Below are 14,234 nucleotides of genomic sequence, written 5' to 3' on the forward strand. Positions count from 1 at the left end.
AAATAGTTAAAGCCTTGATCAAATTTCATTGAATCACTTGATTAAATTGTACTTACTTTTTGGCATTTGTATACGAGTCTTTAAGCTCTAATATAATCAAGCAGTTCCTGTATAAATTATATTAATATTGTAGGTACTTATTTTTGGAACTTACATGAAACTACATTAATCTTTCATATAATCAAATATTAAAAGTTTGGTCGTCGATATTTATTTTATAATATAAGCTGATTTTACAATTACCCTTACTTATAAATTATATTAATATTATTTTATTAAAGTCAATTACCCATCTTTAATTCAGTCTATAATTTCAATTGTATGACACCTCAGATGAAATTCTATCAAATTTTTTATTAATATAAACTGCTCACATCTTCAACTCAAAATATGTTTACCCGCTTCTCTGTATTGACGCCCCCATTAAGTTATTTTGTGAATTAAAATTTGTATAATTTGTATAATTATTAGTTATTATAATTACTAATAATCAATCAATTATTCTTTTTAACTAAATTAAAATATACTCTATTTAATTCAAATAATGATATTTTTTAAGAAAATCAATTCACGTAAATTAAAAAATCAAATACAAGTAAAGTTTGGACGCTCGGTCATTCAAACTCTAATTGATATTAAATGAAATTAATGTACACATTCAAATTCCAATCATATCCAACTTTATATTATTCAAATAAATATTAAAGTCAATCTCTCCTGTCAATTTAAATCTAAATAATATTGAATTCTATATTATACTAATCGCTATTAAAGTCAACCACTTGTACCAATTTAAATTCAATTTTTTTTGATAAATTCTAATTTAACTTCTAATTTATAATGAGGTCTATATTATTCAAATTGATATTTAAATCAACTTATTCTAATAATTTAATTTTTATAAAATTAAATTCTAAAATGATCTTTAATATATCAACCAATTTAAATATTATTTATTTAAAAATTAATTTACACTTTTCATCCGAGTTAAAACAAAATTAAATTTTTATCCGAGCTAAAATAAAAAATTAAAAAAAACTAGATATAATTAGTTGGATCTCGAGTTAAAACAAAATAATAAATATTATTGAACCGGCTAATAAAATTATACTATTAAACCGGGCTAAAATAAAATAATTATACTATTATTTAAGACTAAAAGCACATTATACAATTGATTCTATTGATATGGGTTAAAAAAATATTATAAAACTTGTTGTGCAAGACATGCCTGTACGATAACATAATAAGTCAAATTGACAACCCTAAGGAAGTTGTATTGTAATATAAGTTTGCATTTTGTATTATAACACTTAAGTCTGTAAAAGTGTAATTAGATTAGACTGAGATATTTTTCTGTAAACAGTTTCAAACCTAAAAATAAACCCTGGAAGAAGATCATGAAGATCATGCCTCAGAGAAAGTGTGAAGAAGTTTGGAGTTGAATAAATCTATTTTGGGAAAAACATTCTATGTCAAGAAATCTACAAGTCACAGATTATGTGTTATAAAGAAGTCATTCGAGAACTCCAGAATGACTTATCGAGAAGTCAAGAAAAGCTACTAGAGAACTCAGAGATATCGACAAGCCAAATTGAATACATAAAGATTGGAGATATCGACAAGTTATTTCTTCACTAGAGAACTCTGAGATATCGATAAGTCAATTTGTCATTAGAGAACTCAGAGATATCGATAAGCCGAAGTGAAGATATGAAGATGAGAGATCTCGATAAGCCAAATTCTCCTATAGAGAACTCAAAGACTTCAATAAATCAAACAACTATAGAGTTATTAGAGATCTCGATAAGTCATTATACTTATCGAGATGTTGAGTTCTCTATATGCCTAACTGGAGATCTCGAAGTAAAACTCAAGTACAAAATGCAGATCAGTTTAATATCCAAGATTATTGATGAGTGGATTTTATATCTACTTGGAACACTTCATTACAGGCTTAAGTTGGTATTTTGGACTCAAATTATTGGTATTTTTGATGTATTTTTGTGTTATTGCATTTCAGGCATCAGTTAAAGGAAGAAAAAAGCTTTTCAAAGAATTATGCTAAAAAAAAGATCAGAATTGGAATCCTAGGCCATTCTCAATTTGTAGAGAATCTCGTTAGCTTCGCGTGGGTAGTTGAATCGCCTAATTCTGACGAACAGAACTTAAGATACGACCAAAAGAAGAAATGTCAGAATTTTTCCAGAAGGTAGGCGCGGCCGCGCAAGAACCAGCGCGCCCGCGCCGCTGAAAACACTATTCCAGCGCGGCCGCGCCCAAAAACAGCGCACCCGCACCCTGTTTCTGCCCCAGAATCCTGATTTTAGTCGAAATTGAAGATATTGAGAGTCATCCTGGAGCCTATATATATCAATAAAAAGACGTTTTTAACAACAAGGAGGCCTGCGAGAGCAATAAGAAGACCTAGAGAGCACGCGAAGGCTACGGAGAAGAAGACTTTTATTTTTTAATATAGTTGATACTTGGATGCTCGTTTTCGATTTGTCTTTGAACCCTAGTACTCTTATATTATTTTATATCATGTTTTCATTGGAACCCATGGTGACGATGAGTTCGATTATGAACTAATCGTTATTGTGGGGTTCTAACGGATTTAATTATGGATTTCTATAGTTAATTGTTTTGATATCTAAGTGTGTGGTGATTGATTGATATCCTAGTATTGGTTGTGCTTATTCGTCTTATGTGTGTAGCTAACATATAAGATAGCGTGTTAATCTCTATTGAAGCGAAAGTGAATATAAAGGTTTAGAACTTGCCATGCTAGCATAGGTTCATGTATAATTGTTATGCATGATTCGTAGGTAATTTTAATAATCTTACTTGCCATATGTAATCAAGATAGATAACTGGCGCATTAAACCTTTATGTTATCAAATTCTATAGACATATAGGGTCTCAACATAATTGGTGTCTATTTAGCTTCCATCTCTTTTGTGGATGTCTGGTAGCAGGGTATTCGTACAACGAAAGTTGTACAACAAAAATTGGCCTTTACTAGTTTTGTGTTATCTGATTAGTTGTCATCACCATCACATGTTAAGGTTAAGAACAATGACTTTGAATGAAGTAATAATGAAGTTAGAAACCCATGTTTGTCTCATATAAGTAATTCAACCTCAATTCTCTTAGTTAATGTTAATTAATATAATCTCTTAGTTTAATCAAAGCCCAAAATTGTTATTTGTCTTAGCATTGAGCGATAACCATATATTGTTGCATATGTGCATAAATTGAATTTAACCTAAACCAGTCTCTGTGGGAACGAATCTGATTTATATCTTATACTACTTGTGAACGCGTATACTTGCGTGAATTTTAGCGCGTGTTTTCGCCCTAACAAGTTTTTGGCGCCGCTTCCGGGGACTCGGTGTTAATATTTAGTTTATGTGCTTGTCATCAGTGGTCGTTAAAGTTTACTGACTCAGATTCTTTTACTTTCACGGTTTACTTGTTGTGTTTCAGGTACTCGAGTTTTTATTGCAATGGGAGAACCAGCAGCAGCAAAGAAAGCGTTGATGGATTTTTCTCAACCCAAGATCAATGACATTCAATCTAGCATTGTCAGGCCAGCTATCGCAGCTCATACCTTCGAGATCAAGCCTGACATAATTCAGATGGTAGAGAATTCAATTCTGTTTGGGGGTGCTCCAACAGAAGATCCTACATCAGGTATTTCATAGAGATCTGCGACACCTTCAGGTTCAATGGTGTGTCTGAGGATGCGGTGAAACTGAGACTATTCCCATTCTCTCTGAGGGACAAGGCTAAGAGCTGGTTACACTCACTACCAGCTGGTTCTATCACTAACTGGGAGGATCTTGCTCAGAAGTTTTTTACTAAATTCTTCCCTATGGCGAAGACAGCTGCACTCAGGAATGCCCTCACTCAGTTTGCGCAGCAATCGGAAGAGTCTCTATGTGAAGCTTGGGAGCGCTACAATGAGATGCTTAGGAAGAGTCCTCATCATAGCATGCCTGATTGGATGATCATCAATTATTTTTACAATAGTTTGGGAGCACAATCTAGACCCATGCTTGATGCTGCATCAGGTGGAATATTCTGGGCAAAGAGCTATGAGGAAGCTTATGAGCTAATTCAACTGATGGCTGCTAATGAATATCAGCATCCAACCCAGAGATTGCCACAGGGAAAGGTAGCAGGAGTTCTTGAAGAGGATACATCTACGGCTATCACTGCTCAACTAAAGGCGTTGTCTATGAAGATCGATTCTCTGGCTAACTATGGTTTTAAACAGATAACCAATATTTGTGAGCTGTGTGTAGGTCCGCATGCGATGGAGCAATGCGCTATATCTAGTGACTCAGCTCAGTTTTTGAGCAACTTTCAGTGATCACAACAACTAGTTCCTGCCACATATCATCCTGAAAACTGGAATCATCCTAACATCAGTTGGAGCAACAATTAGAATACGATGCAACAAACATTCCAGTAGTTTGGAAATAGGCAATTCAATTTTCCTGGTTTTCAGCAACAATTTGCACCAAGACAACAAATCCAACTTCAACAACAAACTCATGATGCAGGTCAATCTTCGAATGAAAAATATGAATTGGAGGAGTTGAAGCTTATGTATAAAAACCAGGCTCTTATATGCCAAAGCCAGGCTGTTTCTATCAAGACTCTAGAGAACCAAATAGGGCAAATTTCTAACGCCTTATTCAATCGACCACCAGGAACGTTTCCTAATGATACATAAGCCAATCCAGGCAAGAGGGAAGTTGAAGAACAAGTGAACGCCATCACCTTGAGGTCTGGAAAGGTTGCAAGCCCCCAAATTCAGCAAGATAAAGAGCCTGAAAAATCTCAAGTTTCAGAAAATACAGTTGTGGCTGAAGAAGAAGTGCAGAAGGAAGCAGAAGTGGAATCAAGGAAGAAAACTGTGGAACACACTCCTTCTGAGGGTAATACAGGGGAGAAACATGTCTATCCTCCACCTCCTTTTCCCAAGAGGCTGCAAAAGCAGAAGTTGGACAAACAATTTGCTAAGTTTCTAGAGGTGTTCAAGAAACTTCACATCAACATACCTTTTGCTGAAGCTCTTGAACATATGCCTAGCTATGCAAAGTTTATGAAGGGTATTCTCTCTCGGAAAGTAAAGCTCGATGATTTAGAGATCGTTGTTCTTTCGGAGGAATGCAGTGCTGTGCTGCAACAAGTGTTGCCTCCGAAACTTAAAGATCCTGGAAGCTTCACTATTCCTTGCACCATCGCAAACTTGTCTTTCGACAAGTGTTTATGTGACTTGGGAGCTAGCATCAATCTGATGCTCTTGTCTATCTTCAATAAACTTGGTTTTCTTGAGCCAAAACTGACATACATGTCGTTGCAGTTGGCTGATCATTCCATCACTTATCCACGAGATATAGTGGACGATATCTTAGTTAGGGTGGATAAGCTCATTTTTCCTGCTGATTTTGTCATTCGGGATTTTGAGGAAGATAAGAAGATTCCCATCATCTTGGGAAGACAATTCTTGGCTACAGGCCGAACTATGATCGATGTACAAAAAGGAGAGATTATGATGAAGGTTCACGATCAAAAGGTCACTTTTAATATGTTCAAGGAAATAAAGTTACCCACAGCTAAAGATGAGTGCTTTAAAGTAGAGTGGGTCGACTCTGTCATGAATTTAGAGCCTGAGCAACTGCCAAAGTCAGATACCTTAGAGAGATCCTTAATAGGGGAATCAGTTATTGAAGATGAAGAAGGAGCAGAGCAAATGCAGGTTTTGAATGCACCTCCGTGGAAGAGGAAGTTGAATATGCCATTTGATTCTCTTGGGTTAGCAGAGCTAAAAATTTCTCAGGAGCGTTTTGAACCATCTATTGAAGAAGCTCCCACACTTGAGCTCAACTGACAGCCATATCACTTGAGTTATTCATTCTTAGGTGCACCCCATGATAAGGGGTTGGGATATATTTTTGATAATGTAGAGAGTGGCTGGATAGATCTTCCCGTGTCTACAGAGGGTTCTTCTCATGTGCAATAGGTAGTTGATAGGACTGGTATTGGTGATGAGCAGTATAGGCAAGTGACTAGGCGTATGGAGGCCATGCACGACATTCACCGTCGTTTTGCTGCAGATTTGACACAGGCTTTGGGCACTATTTTCTGAGCCACTGGTGTCGAGGTTGATTGGCCACCTGATCGTCCACCCGAGGAGGGTGATCTTTCTGACAACTAGGTATGCCTAAAATCCTTATTATTACCTTCAATGAGGTTATTGAAAATTTTAAATTTGGGGGTGATAATGTAATGATTAGTTTGTGATGTGTCCATATAGTTCATATAGATTCATGTTGCATATAGTTGTATTTCATTCGTAGTGTTGCATGATTGTTCATATATGACATACTTGTTTGTTTTTTATGTGATTTCATATAATTGCATTTGTATGCATATTTAGCATGATCCCTTAGGTTGAACTATTTTTGATTAATAAGTTGGTGTTAATTTGAGTGTGGTGATGATGAATAGAGGGATGTTTAAGTCTTAATGAATTGATTTGCATGCCAAAAACAAAAATTTTCACAAAGTCTTATAGGTTTGCTTTTGAACTAGATCATGATCAGACTTGTTTAATTGTTGAGATTTAATCACTTGTTTATATCTAGAATTTTTGATATTCTCTTAATTGCTAAAAGAACACTGAATTTTAATCTGGAGAAAAACTTGGATTTCATTGCTAGTTGTGAATAAAGCTAGACGTCAAATGGCTAGTAACCGGCTCATATTTTTATGAGTAGTCTAGGGTTGAATGAGATGGAGCGAAACACACTCATTCAGAAATTGTTGAAAAAAAAGAAAAAAAAAGAAAAAAAAGAAGAAAAAAAAGAAAAGAGAAAAAATATGTGTTATGCATAATTGATCAAGAGTGAGCTCTTTAATACTCGAGTTATTAAGTCCTAGGGGACTTTGTGCCTAGTGACCTAAGGCTTTTATAGTCTGGGATCTACTAACCTAACGCTCTCTACATGGAAATTATTATATAAGTCTTTTGGGACCTCATTCATTGCACAATCAAATAAGCATCTTTGTTATGTGTTCAATAATAGCATGAATCCTTGTATAACTCTAGTAGAAAGGAGGTGTTGAGAGTCATTATGCGTTTAACGTCTATTCTGTTTATAAACTTGTGATTATTTTGATGATAAGATGAGTATGGTTATTGATCTAGTATCAAGAGTATCTGTTAAGCGTTGCACACGCACGTTTCTGGTTTATGAGTTAGTTTGTGGGGTTTATTCGAACTCTATTAAAAGTCATTGCATTCTTAGAGGCATTCTCTTGTTGGTTGGTTATGGTTATTCTGAGGAGATCGATTGCATTATCATTTAGTTGCATTCATGCAGTTGCTTTCATGCATCAAGTTTGTTTTATGGATTTGAGTCTGTTTATACTCGAGGACAAGCATCGATTCAAGTTTGGGGTGTGATGAGTGGATTTTATATCTACTTGGAACACTTCATTACAGGCTTAAGTTGGTATTTTGGACTCAAGTTATTGGTATTTTTGATGTGTTTTTGTGTTATTGCATTTCAGGCATCAGTTAAAGGAAGATAGAAGATTTTCAAAGAATTTGAAGGAATTTACGGATGAGCGAAAGCGTGATATAACATTTATTCCGTAAAAACCATATACCGTACATATAGAAAAATGTATAAAAAAAACTGAGGAATCGTAACCATACCTTGTGAATCGAAGCTTTATAAAAATGGAGTGCTAGCAGTTGCTCCTCAGCGTGTGAAGCACTCTACCGGTATCCACCTTGAATGATCCTCTTCAATGAACCTTTTTATAAAACCGAGGTTTTATAAAAATGGAGTTTTTGGGAGAGAGAGAGAGAGAGAAGAAGAAGATGGAGGCTAGGGTTTTCACAAAACCAAAATTGTGTAAATAGAATGAGCCATCTCATTCTATTTATAGGGCTCTCCTAGGGTTAAAAAATATATCTTTATATATATATTAACCCCCATATTTTATCTTTATAAAATGCTTTAATAATAATTAAAACTATTTTAATCATTATTTCTTTTTCTAAACTATTTAGAAAATAATTCTCTCTCTCGTTATTTCATCAAAGAAAATATTCTTTTATGGTGTGACCCTGTAGGTTCAATATTATTCCGGTAGTAGAAATAAATAATAATAAACTTTTATTAATTATTATATGAATACTAAAATTCACTAAATATAATTAACTGATTAATTATATTTATTCTACATCGTGAGTGATGCTTCTCAACATATCGCGACTATCCGGATAATATGAATTCACTGCTTAGAATACCAAGAACCTGTCAGTGACTAGATACTGTACAATGAATTCCTTCTACCCTTATAATATCCCGATTAAATACAAGGCATGGATCTCGTGTCAGGCCTATCAAATTTAATCATATGATTTCTTATTCATAATGCAAAGTTCATATTAATGCAAATTAGAAACTCCTTTCTAATTTCATACACTCTGGCCAGAGATTCCAGAACTCGCATACTAAGAATAACATATGATATTCTCTTCCTATGCTGAAAGGGGTAGATCCTCTATTGACGTTAACTATCTCTGTACACAAATTCCTATGCCCAGAATAGACCTAATGGATGTCCTTGAGACAAATGACTAAACCAAAGCACAGTTCATTATATACAAGATAACTTTAACGATCTCAAGTCTAAGGACACTTGTACAACTATCACTCAGTGAACAATTATTGACACGTGAGTAATCTCCATTAGTTGTTCAACTTATCGAGTCATGTTCAGTGAACTTATTCCCTAATAAGTACCTACATACTAGCTATAGTGTCATCACACAAATGCCTATGAGAACAGACATCCTCCTGAAGGGAGAAAGCATAGTATGTACCAATCTTTGCGGATCCACTAACATCCGATTAGTTATCCTATGATCAGGAACTGTTTAAGTCTAGAGTTATCATCTTCTAGATCTCACTATTATAATCTCATTATAATTCTAGAAGCTTTACTCTAAACTAAGGAACATCTTATTTAATACACTTTAAATAGATAAAGCCCATAATAAAATCAAAACAAGTCTTTTATTAATTTCAATGAAATCAAATAGGAATACAAGAAAGTTCTTCCTAACTCATCATACATGATTGGATTTAGGACAAACACTTTCAATCTCCCACTTGAACTAAAACCAATCACCCTGGTATCTAATACCCATATTCTCTTTATGACGATCAAAGTGAATCTGAGACAATGACTTTGTGAGTGGGCCTGCTACGTTGTTATGTGTGTCAACTCTCTCAATCTTGACATCTCCTCTTTCAACGATTTCCCTAATCAAATGAAAGCGTCACAAAACATGTTTGGAATTTTTATGAGACCTAGGTTCCTTGGCTTGTGTTATTGCTGCGTTGTTATCACAATACAACATAATAGGCTCCTCAATGCTAGGAACAACTCCCAACTCAGAAACAAATTTCCTCATCCAAACGGCTTCTTTTGCAGCTTCACTTGTAGCTATATACTCTGCTTTCGCTGTGGAGTCAGCCGTTGTAGACTGTTTGGAACTCTTCCAACTAATCGCACCACCATTCAGAGTAAACACGTACCCTGACATTGATTTGCTATCATCACTTTCTGATTGAAAACTAGAGTCAGTATAACCCTCTATTTTCAACTCAGATGTAGCACCAAAAATAAGAAAAATATCCTTAGTCCTTCGCAAGTACTTAAGGATGTTCTTCACTGCTTTCCAGTGGTCTTCACCTGGATTGGACTGATATCTGCTCGTCATACTGATTGAATAAGCAACATCAGGCCTAGTACATAACATCACGTACATGATAGATCCTATTACTGAAGCATAAGGAATCTTACTCATACGCTCTCTTTCCTCAGGTGTCTTAGGAGACATCTTTTCGGAAAGGGATACTCCATGGCTCATCGGTATGAGACCTCTTTTGGAGTTTTCCATGCTAAACCTTTTAAGCACTTTCTGGATGTATGTACCCTGGGTAAGACCTATCATTCTTCTAGATCTATCTCTATAGATCTTCATACCGAGAATGTAGGATGCTTCTCCCAAGTCCTTCATAGTGAAGTTCTTCGATAACCATACTTTGACTGATTGCAGCATCGGTATATCATTTCCTATAAGAAGTATGTCATCCACATACAATACAAGAAATGTTACCGTGCTCCCACTGACCTTCTTGTAGACACATGGTTCATCTATGTTTTTGATAAAACCAAACTCTTTGATTGTCTCATCAAAACGGATGTTCCATCTACGAGAAGCTTGCTTTAAACCATATATGGTTCGTAGCAGCTTACACACTAGGTGTTCATTTCCCTTGGAAAGAAAACCCTCTGGCTGTGTCATATACACTTCCTTTTCAAGTTCCCCATAGAGGAAGGCCGTTTTCACGTCCATTTTCCAGATCTCATAGTCGTAGTAAGCATCAATCGCAGGCAAAATCCGAATTGATTTTAACAGGGCTATAGACGAAAAAGTTTCATCAAAGTCAATCCCTTGCCTTTGTCTGAATCCTTTTGCTAAGAGCCTGGGCTTATAGGTCTCCACCTGGCCATCTACTCCAATCTTTCTTTTGTACACCCATTTGCACTCAATAGGCTTCATACCCTCAGGTGCTTCAACCAAAGTCCATACTTGGTTGGTATACATAGATTCCATTTTGGATTTCATGGCACTTTACCATTTCTCTGAGTCAACACTACTCATAACCTCATTATAGGTCATAGGGTCGTCATCATCAATGATTGACAACTCATTGTTATTCTCAATGACAAGGCCATAATACCTCTCAGGTTGGTGAGACACTCTCCCTGACCTACAAATGGGATGTTCCACAGAAGGTTGTTCAGTCTGAACAGGTGTTTCCACTTGATCCGTAGTAGTTTGTGCTTCTTGAACTTCATCAAGTTCAATTTTACTCCCTCTGTTTCCTTCAAGGATAAACTGCTTTTCCAAGAAGGTAGCATGTCTGGAGACAAACACCCTATGATCGGTGTAAAAGTAATACCCTAAAGCCTCTTTAGGATATCCCACAAAACTACATTTTACGGATCGAGATTCCAGCTTATCAAAGTCAACTTTCTTGCCATAAGCTGGACATCCCTAAATCTTAACGTGTTTAAGACTCGGTTTCCTTTCTTTCCATATCTCATATGGAGTTTGAGGAACAGATTTGGAAGGCACCTGATTCAGTAAATACGCTGAGGTTTCCAATGCATAACCCCACAGGAATACTGGAAGATCCGCATAGCTCATCATGGACCGAACCATGTCTAACAAAGTTCGATTTCTCCTTTCAGATACCCCATTTAACTGTGGAGTATATGGAGGAGTCCACTGGGAGACTATACCATTTTCTTTGAGATAATCTAGAAACTCTCCATTCAAGTATTCACCACCTCGATCTGATCGAAGAGTTATAATACTATGTTTGGTTTGTTTCTCCACTTCATGCTTACATTCTTTGAACTTTTCAAAGGCTTCAGACTTGTGTTTCATCAAATAGACATATCCAAATCTAGATCGATCATCTATGAAAGTAATGAAGTATGAAAATCTACCCATGGCTTGCGTAGACATTGGTCCACATACATATGTGTGTACCAATCCTAGCAAATCTGCAGCCCTCTCTCCATGTCCACTAAATGGAGATTTGGTCATTTTACCCAATAGACAAGACTCGCATGTAGGATATGATTCAAAATCAAAGGGGTCAAGTAACCCTTCCTTATGCAATGTTCGCAGTCTATTTTTACTAATATGACCAAGTCTGCAGTGCCACAAAAAGGTGAGATTTTCATCATCCCTTTTTCTTTTATTAGTATGTTCAATTTGTAGTAAATTATGATCTACGTCACATACATACAGACCATTATTTAAAATACCACTTCCATAAAGAACATTATCTCTAAGAATTGAACATTTATTATTCTGAATAACAAACGAAAATCCAGCCAAGTCTAACATGGGAATATAAATAATATTTCTCACAATCGAGGGAACAAAATAACAATTATTTAAAACAATAGTCTTGCCCGTAGGCATATATAAATGAAATGATCCTACAACTTCAGCAGCAACTCTTGCTCCATTTCCCATCCGTAGAATCACCTCCTCTTCCTCAAGAGTCCTACTTCTCCTTAGTCCCTGCAACGAATTGCAAATATGAAAACCACAGGCGGTATCTAATACCCAAGTAGAAATTTGATTTAATGACATATTCACTTCAATCATGAACATACCTGAAACAGAAGCGGTAGTCTCACTACCCTTCTTCTTCTTCAATTCTGCAAGGTAAACCTTGAAGTTCCTCTTCCAGTGCCCCATCTTATTACAGTGGAAACAAACAGCTTTGCTCTTGGGGTCTTCAGCTTTTGGTGGAACAGGCTTTTTTTCACCTACTTTCTTCTTCTTGGAAGGGTTCTTCTTCCTTTTCTTAGGATTGGAACCTTCACCAATTAGAAGAACAGAGCTCTTCTTAGAGGGAAAATTCAATTCCGCAGTCTTCAACATGTTGTGGAGTTCAGCCAGGCTGACATCCAGCTTATTCATGTGAAAGTTCACAACAAACTGCGAGAACGAACCCGGAAGTGATTGCAAGACCAAGTCTTGGCTCAGCTCCCCATCCATGGCAAAACCAAGTTGTCCAAGACGTTCAATCAAATTGATCATCTTAAGTACATGGTCATTCACAGATGATCCCTCAGACATCCTACAACTGAACAGCTCCTTCGATATCTCATATCGAGCTGTCCTCCCTGCCACATCATACAGCTCTTGTAGATGTATAAGGATAGTGTGAGCATCCATATGCTCATGCTGCTTCTGTAGCTCTATGTTCATGAAAGCTAGCATGATGCATTGAGCAACATTTGCATCATCTATCCACTTACGATACACAACATGTTCATCATTATGTGCATCGTTAGCAGGTTCAGTAGGCTTAGGTGAGTCAAGCACATATTCCAGCTTCTCAACCCTGAGAACAATTCTCAAGTTTCGAAGCCAGTCAGCAAAATTAGGACCAGTCAACTTGTGAGCATCTAGTATACTCCGGAGTGATAGTGCAGAAGACATAACGTATATAGTAAATCTGTAAATGATGAAAACATAACAACACTTAGCAAATATTCAACTTCATTTCAAAACAGTATATGAATCGGGTCTTTATTCATAAGTGGCTCCCACTAGTTAATCTAATTTATACAACCCCCTAAGTGAAAAATTAAGCATTCATAATGCTAGTGGGAATAGGGATCCTACATTCCATCACACAACCTCGGCTGTAGCACGAAATGTCATGTAATGTTCAATAGGCAGACAACTCTTGTCAATTACATCTTATGTTATTCCCTAATAAAACTTTAGCCTCTTGAATAATTGAGTCATGGCTGTAGCACGACAGACTCAATATTCTAAGTCAAGTCTAACCCAACATTTCGTACAATTAAATCACTCTCCAACGACCCACAGCTGCAGCACATAACGACCTTTAGATTCTAATTCAATGTACACATCTCTATGTAATAGACAAGTATTTCTAATTTCGAAATCAAAGCCCTCGGCTGTAGCACGAAACGACAATGATTTAAAAACAAGAACTACTTTCTACCATGTTGGAAGGCTTTGACCGACACAAGCTCGTTGTGTCATTGGCCAATTACTACTTGATATTATTTAATTTTAGAGGGATTATATTATATTATAATCATAATCATATTATAAAGAGATTTTTCCTTTTAAATTAAATATTTCAAATCAATAATCGATAATCAGATGATTCCCAGATCGGGGGAGCATTGTCAAGAGGCGTCACTTAATACCCCTTTCTTACAGATCGAAATCTGTTTTTGACAGAATCATCCTTTCTCTCAAAATTGAAAATTCATATTTAATTACATGTTTCATAAACACAAGAATCTCATGATTGTATTCATAATATTATTGTCAAGGCAAGAAACGATTCCAATTCTAGATTTTCTAGAGCACGCCTTATTTTGATTTAAGTTCACCTAAATCTATCATCGCATAGTAAACATAGGCATATATCTTATATATAAAAATAAATAAACATAAGCATGCAAGCAACATCATGTCACACATTGATATAATGATGTATGGATTTATTATAGCATTTAAAATAATTAAAACATGCTTTAAAACACTTTCGGGA

At 35.9% G+C, this 14,234-nt stretch overlaps 1 non-coding gene across 1 annotated transcript; it reads right to left on the bottom strand.

Moving 5' to 3' along the window:
* Positions 1-3,892: 3,892 nt before the first annotated feature.
* On the bottom strand, positions 3,893-3,999 carry LOC141675349 (small nucleolar RNA R71). Its single transcript, XR_012556007.1, has one exon. It is a non-coding gene; the product is annotated as a small nucleolar RNA R71 (small nucleolar RNA).
* Positions 4,000-14,234: the final 10,235 nt, after the last annotated feature.

This window comes from Apium graveolens, chromosome 7 (genome assembly GCF_009905375.1).
Source record: "Apium graveolens cultivar Ventura chromosome 7, ASM990537v1, whole genome shotgun sequence".
Classification (NCBI taxonomy): domain Eukaryota; kingdom Viridiplantae; phylum Streptophyta; class Magnoliopsida; order Apiales; family Apiaceae; genus Apium; species Apium graveolens.